The sequence below is a fragment of the Alexandromys fortis genome, unplaced genomic scaffold (genome assembly GCF_014885135.2).
Source record: "Alexandromys fortis isolate MF-2015 unplaced genomic scaffold, M_Fortis_MF-2015_v1.1 scaffold_4, whole genome shotgun sequence".
Classification (NCBI taxonomy): Eukaryota; Metazoa; Chordata; class Mammalia; order Rodentia; family Cricetidae; genus Alexandromys; species Alexandromys fortis.
In genome coordinates this window covers 33,929,821-33,937,733 of record NW_026067944.1, presented here as the reverse complement: position 1 = coordinate 33,937,733, position 7,913 = coordinate 33,929,821, and positions in this window count along the sequence as shown.

The following is a 7,913-nucleotide window of genomic DNA, read 5'->3' as shown; positions in this document are numbered from 1 at the left end:
TACTGTACTTCTGCAAGAAAAGGCTTACTAAAAATTGTGACTACTAATCATCTGTGTAGTGATATTGCATTTGCATTTTAATAAATAAAGCTCGTCTGAAGTTCAGAAAATAAAACAACTACACTGATCAGCCGTAGAGACCAGGTAGTTGTGACACACACCTTTAATCCCAGTAGCCATATTTGTTTGCCTTAATCCTGACTGCTCTTTGGACTGGAGAGGGAGGGGGAAAGGAGTGGGAGGAGGGGGAGAGGAGTGGGGTGAGAGAGGGAAATGGGAGGCGGGGAGGAGGCAGAAATTTTTTTTTCAATAAAAAATTATATTTAAAAACAAACAAACAAACAAAAAAGAACAATGCTTGTGTTCTAACTGAGGTTTATAGGTCCAGATCTCAGTCTCAAGGAAACGGTACACACTGGGGTTTGTCACCAGGTACAAGATCATCCCAAGACAAGTCAAGCCGTTCAGTCACTAGGGACCATGCACAGAGCAGAAAACGAGCAGGAAATGAAGTCAGATGCTGCTCAGTCCTCATGACAAATAATGATTTAGGCAAAGCTATAGTCAACAGCAGGAACACTGCCAATAAAGAGGTGGGGAAAAGTTGTGAGTTAGGGAGGTCGAAGCGGATGACACAGGAGATCCTGTAGCTAAAGCTTACCCTGGCCCCACGCACAGGGAAATCACAGCTGGTAAACTCTCAACCATAGACTTTCAAATTCCTAGAGACTCATCATGAACGGAAGAGGAGTGAGAGCAGAAACTGGGCTGTTAGAGTCTATTGTGGCTACTGGATCAGGAACCGCGTTGGTTATGGCAAATGCTGTGTTGGAGAAGAATGGGCTAGTCACCGCCTCAGCTGGAAAACAACACCGGCAACAGACACAGAACAGAAGCAAAGACACGGAATTCCTCAGTGCTGCTGTCTCTTTCCTCAGTGCCCTTCTGGTCTCTGCGATTAACATTTTTCACGTGACTAAATTATGAAGTATTTTTCACTGAAAAGTACTGTGCAGCTGTCAACCTTTGTCTACAACAACTTCATGTCACGATTGCCGAGCTGTCTTTTGAGTCTTCCTCACTGTTTCCCCTGGCAGCACACTCCAGTTTTTCATTTGTTCATCAGATGTATTTTAAGCCGTAGGGTTAAGCGGAATTGCAGTGAAGGACCGTAACCACACCGACACTCACAAAGCGCCGGGAACTGAGTCCTTTGGTCTCCTATTCATTCACCTCATGTCCCACTTTGCTCTCTGTGGCTGCAACAAGCACCCTGCTCAGGGAGGCAAGTCTTTACTTCATCTTCCAGCTCTCAATCCATCACCAAGGCAAGTAAGGGCAGGGATTCAAGCAATAGCAGGAACTGGGGAGGTAAGCTGCTTACTGGCCTGCTCCCTAGCTTCTGCTCAGCCAGCTTTCTTATGGCTAGGGGTAGTACTGCCCATGTTGGTGTGCCCTCTCAAACCAGTTAGGAATTAAAAAAGGAAAATGTCCCTCAGACATGCACAGAGGTCAATCAGATTGAAGCAATCCTCCAATTGAGACTCCTTCAGATAACTCTGGACAGTATCAAGCCGGTAGCGAAAGCTAACCAGGAGAACTTGCTTCCTAAGCCTTCTGTATGTGGCTATGAAGAGAGTCCCACACAAATGAAAAGGGTGGTTTCCTGAGGGCCCTCCGAGGTCACTTGTGCAGATCCGGAAGCTTCAGTCCAGGAGTCACCCACTGTAGACAGCTGGGGTCGTAGCTCAGCTGCTAGAGCTCTTACCTAGCCTATAGGAAGTGCTGGGCTCAACTCCAAGTACCACGTAAACGAGGCATGGTGGCACATATCTAGGGACGTGGAGACAGGAGAATAAGAATTCAGGGTCGCTCTAGGGTTCCAACATAGCAACAGCTCAGAGCCATGCCATGAGGCTGGTGGGGACAGAACTCAATTAGGAGCCTCTCTGGGGATTCTAGCCCCGGGGCCGCAACACAGCAACAGCCACAGCTCCGCGCCATGCCATAAGGTTGGTTGGGTCAGGTCTCAACAAAGTGCCACCTGTCACCTAGGCAATCAGACACCACTGTGGAGAGCGGGTACAGGGTGGGGAAGTAGAAGGCAGGTGGAGAACTTCATGGGCTACTGAGAGAGGCAGATCTGAAGAGGCGATGGTGGTGAGGAACAGGCTACTCACCTGCGTCCAGGGTCATTTCTGGGCCTGAGCTACTGCCAAGGGCCAGCCTTGGTACAAAACCCTGAAGCAGCTGAGGCATCAGGTGATGTCTGTGGCTCATATTGCCACTGTAGAGGCCTGTGGTCTGGGCAGACACCTTGAGCCAGGTTGGCGATCAAGGACCCTGCTGCCATGGGGGCTGGGCCTATCTAAATGACCAAAACCTGGTGACATCTGAGCCGGGGCCATGGCCTAGGATCATGTCTGGGTCTGTGGTCCTGCCACAGCCTGGGTCCGTGTTGATGTTCATGGCCCATGTTGCCACCAGAGGCCACCAGCATGTCCGGGGTCTAAGCCACAACCTGTGGTTATGCGTGTGTGCAGGGGCTGTGCTGCTGCCGGGGTCATTTTGATCTGAGTGGACGTCTCTGTTATCGGGAACCACGCTGTTGTCCAGGCCAGGGATGCTAGCAAAGGACTTGTCTGGGTCCGCGACTCTACAACAGTCTGGTTTTGAGTTGGTGTCCGTGGCCCCCATTACTACCGAAGACCATGCAGATGCCCGGGGTCTGGTCAGGCATCTGAGACCAAGGACTCGTGGCAATGAACATTTAAAGAGAAGATGAAAGGACTGAAGAGTAAACTGTGGGACTCAGTGGTCACACTACAGCTTCCATGAGGAGATGCTTTTTCATTTTGTTTTGGCTGTTTGTTTTGTTTGGTTTGGGTTTTAATTTTTCCTTTAAATTTTGGTTTGTTTTGGAGGACAGGTTACAAGGGCAGAGGGAAGATGGGGTGGGTGTGGGGACAGACAGCGATGGGCCGGATCAGAAGGCGCGATGTAAAATCCAAAAAGAATCAATAAAAGTTGTTTTTTTTTAATTTCGTCATACCTGATATGCAATGAATTTGAAACCAACATCACAAAGTGAGGCACTGACTTAAAAAGGAGGAGGAACAAGAAGAAAAGAAGGAAGGAAGGGAGGGAAGGAGGGAGGGAGAAGAACAAGAGAGAAAGAGGGGCAAAAGGAAGTCACCTGAGTGTGCAAAGAAAGCTTTTGTTTCCAGTCACAATTTTGCTTCCTCAGAACTTTAAGAAAATATGCTGCGGCTGGGAAATCAGCGAAGACAGCGTGAGTGCCGGCAGCTCAGACTGCCATGGACGGTGTGGCGAAGATTCCAAGTTAAGACTTGACTCTAGAGGGGCTCGCACGTGTTCAGAGAGTTGTCCCCAGCTAGTACCTTGGGCAACTGAGGAGAGGGAACCTGAAATGACCCTATCCTATAGCCATACTGATGAATATCTTGCATATCACCATAGAACCTTAATCTGGCTATGGATGGAGCTAGAGACAGATGCCCACATTGGAGCACCGGACTGAAACCCCCAAGGTCCAAATCAGGAGCAGAAGGAGGGAGAATGTGAGCAAGGAAGTCAGGACCTCTAGGGGTGCACCCACCCACTGAGACAGTGGGGCTGATCTATTGGGAGCTCACCAAGGCCAGCTGGATCGGGACTGAATGAGCATGGGATAAAACCGGACTCTCTGAACATGGCGGACAATGAGGGCTGATGAGAAGCCAAGGACAAGGGCACTAGGTTTCGATCCTACTGCATGAACTGGCTTTGTGGGAGCCTAGTCTGTTTGGATGCTCACCTTCCCGGACCTGGGTGGAGCGGGGAGGACCTTGGACTTCCCACAGGGCAGGGAATCCGGACTGCTCTTCAGAGGGAGGGGAAATGGAGTGGGAGGAGGAGGAGAGGAGTGCGGAAAGGGGGAGAGGAGTGGGGGGAGGGGAGAGGGAAATGGGAGGCGGAAATTTTTTCAACAAAAAAATAAAAAAATAAAGAAAGCAAAAAAAAAGAGCTTTACTTTGAAAGATAAAAAAAAGACTTTAGTTTTACACTTATCCGCAAGATGGCGCTCTAGGCACGAGTAGCATCTTCGAGCGCTGGCCACAGCCGCTCCTTCTCTGGGGAATCCCCATTCCTTCTCTCTGCTGCTTCACAGCCTCCTGGTTTGATTCATTCTGACCTTGATGGTTTTTCACATTTTTTCCTGTCTGAAGTACTAGTCTTTCTTGTTAGTCATCCAAAGAAATGCTTTCCTTTGTATTCTGTCCTTATTTTCTTGTACCTAGGATCTTTGCTCATTCAGGACTAAAGAAATGTTCAGAGTTCAGTAACACCTGATGCTCTTCCGCTTGTATGTGTTTGGGGGGGGACGAGGGACTGGGGTGCAGATTCAGTTCTCAGCACCCACGTGACAGCTCCCGACAGACTGTAACTCCAGTAACACCAGACACACAAGTTTCCTACCTTGACGTGCAAGCAGGGAAAACGCCCGTGCACATGAAGTAAAGCAGTAAGTAGTAAAATACCTGCTCAGTAACCTACACACTTTCATTTCCTCCCTGGCTTCTCTTCATTTTCACCACGTTTTCAGTGAGGTAACCTTTCCTCAGCGACTTGGCTTCTTGTTAAACTGGTCCAGAGACTCTGCATTCGGTGTGTGTGTGTGTGCGCGCGCGCGCGCGTGCTTGTGCGTGTGTGTGTGTGTGTGTGTGTGTAATTTCTAAAATAGTCTTCTAGGTGTTCTCTCACTGCATACATCACCTTATAAATATTTGATTCTATATTCCTTCTCGAAGTAGCTTATAACTGTGTGACGCCTTCTCATCACTCGTCTCTCAGTTATAGAATACCACCTGCTGGCACAGTGTCCTCCCTTTGTCTGCTTTTCTAGAATTGCCCCGACCCTCACATCTCCTAGGTATTCAACTTTGACTTCCTATTCATGGTGGCCATTAGACAATCACTGGTTACTCTCTGGCACAAAGCACATGTTAGTCACTTTTTTTTTTTTTTTTTTTTTTTTTTTTTTTTTTTTTTTAAGTTTGAATTTCTGTGTATGTTCTTGAAGAATTTGTGGCAAAGGGTAAGAGAATTTACCTTTGCCGTAATAGTGCTTATGTTTGGTTTCAAAATTAATTAGTTTAACATATGCTAACGGCTTGTNAGGAAACAGGTGTACTTCTGCAGACAAAGCCGGGAGCCTGTGGTGGGGAGGGAGAGCCCACAGTTCCTTTGCAGTAAACTGTGAAATTTCTTGAGTACCACGGTTTGATTGCACGCTGAGCACCAACAGGCCCTCTTAAGGCCCTGTTTGATAAGGGAAAGAATGATAAGGCTTATCCTGGGCAAGGTCAAAAGTCAGGGGATAACAAGCCAGTTAACGGCAGAAGCTGGGGTCATAAAGACATTCAGCCATGAAGAAGGCAAGGCATGGTGGCAAACAGAAAAGCTTCATGAAACAGGAAGGCAGGACCTATAGGGACCCGTGAGTGATACATTCAGAAGGAAAGGGAGTGTGGGCAGTCCAAGAGATGCAAGAGATTGTGGCCATGAAGTACTCAAAAGCAAGCAAACATCTCTTGTGTCCTCAGTTCAATCCAGGCCTCAGAACCCTTAACTCAGATGCTAGGCAGATGTTATTGATGGCTTAGAGCTAGGCTGTAAACCACTATGTTGGGTCCTCCCATGGAGAAGGGACCTGCACAGACACCAGGCTCTGGGAGGAAGCTTGTTGCCCTTGAGAATTATAGAGACTCGTAGGGTGGCTGCCTTCAGTCTCCTACGATCAGAAAGCACCAGCGGTGGAGAGGGACGAGATTAGAAGCTATTGCCTCTATTTCTGACAAATGCTTGTGTGTTCCCAGCTAAATGAGCCAAACTGTGAGCCACTTGGCAAACCATTTATACCAAATGCTATACACCCTGGGGTGCTGTTAGCTGAAATGGGGCATCACTATTCTGCCAAAGGAGCATTACGCCCCCACAGAACTTCCTTTGCAGTGTCCGTTAGCAAGAGCCAGAAAGAAGCATGGCCAGCCTGGCGGGTAGACCTTTCTTTGGGGAATAATTTGGCAGCTTTGCAACGGTTCCTACTTTGCCACCTGCCCCACCTCCTCCTCAAGGGAGGACAATTTTTGCTGAGGGAGCCTGCAGTGTCCCGTGCTAACTCAGCTGCTCAGAGCTTTAGTCACTATCCACACTCCCCACCCTGCCCCCTGCCCATACCACACACACTCACACACACACACACACACACACACACACACAGACTAAATAAGTAAATGTAAAAAAAAGATAAAGAAAAAGAGAACTGTTTAAAAACAAAGGATAAAACCATGCATTTGAGGGCTATGTGTTTTGGCTTGTACAGCTGTGACCAGAGGGCTTCCCCGTTTTGTTTCACTACCGTCAAGCACTGGCCCGGTCAATCCGCTTATATCTTCTACTTATGCAAATATTGATCTCTCTACATCTTTATTACTCTCTCGCTTTGATCCTGTGTTTCACTGGGCTGTGTCTAACCAACAGAAACTCTTTTAACATTATTTATTGACATCTGTAATGGTCCACCATTTTAGGCTGAATACAAAATCCCCGCCTCTTCTATCCAAAAGACTTGTATGTTTGAACACTTGGTCCCCAGGTCACAGCACTGTACTGTGAGATTATGAAATCTTTGGGACGTGGAGGCTTGGCAGTGGATGGGGGTTGAAAGCTGCCACCCTGAAATCTACCGTGCCTTCCTCACCATCATGGGAAGATAGATCCTGGAACTGTAAGCCAGAATAAAGCCTTCCTCCCTTGAGTTGCTTATGTTGGGCATTTTGTCATAGCAACAAGGACAGTAAGTAATGTATTAGTTAACCTTCCACAAGGTAATACAAGCCCTTCTAATGATTTCCCATTTAAAGCAAGCTCTTCACTCTTAATTCTACATATGAAGAATTTAGTGGTTTATTCCAATTCTAATATATACATAAATGTGTATATGTCTACATGCACAATTTTATGTGTGTACTGTTTATGTTATTTTTTTAAACCAAAGGAAATAAATAATACATGCAGTTCTATAGTGTTTTTAAGGAACTGTAATACACCTGCTCTTGTCATATTCTTCCAGTTCAGATACCCCATTTCATAACCTCAGCTCTAGTCTGAATATAATTTTTATTATGTAATCACTTTAATTTTTAAAAAAAATAGTTATATGGGTGTGTGCACATGAGTTGTGGGTGCCCAGTGGCCAGAGGCTCTAGATTTCCTGGGTACTAATATCACAAGTGGTTGTGAGCCATCCAAAGTGGGGGCTGGGAACCAAATATGGTTCCTCTGCGAAAGCACTTTGTGTTTTTTAACCGCTGAGCCATCTTTCCAGCCCAGAGTCACTTCTCTTTTCAAGCCAGACCTCTCTGTTTTAGGGGCTCTTCTTACCGCACACCTCAGTTTAATGGCTCCTTATCTTTACCCCTGTGGAATTACCCTAGCTGGCAAACAAGACGTCCTGCCTCAATTTCTTGTTTTCTCTTTCACATTATGTGTGTCTTCAAACTGTTGTGGGAACTTTCCTTTGACGATCGCTTCCCCCCAAGGAGGACAGAGTCCTCACACTTCTTCAAAGTATGTAACTTTCCCATCCCTGCTCCCTCAGCACCACAGACACTAGCACACATCTTGCTTTGACTTCTTGAGAGTCTTTGTGTAGACTGCCATGTAGATTGTCTAAAATACGCGCTTGCCCCACTTCCTCACAGAACACCTATCCCCTCACATTAACATTCCAGAACGCTCTGGCCTCTCTGCGCCGATCTCTGACACCTTTGAGATCAAAAGGAAAGACAAAATAGAACAAAACCGACAGAACTTTTACCTCTGGGATGGCGCCACTTTCGGCTGTTTAT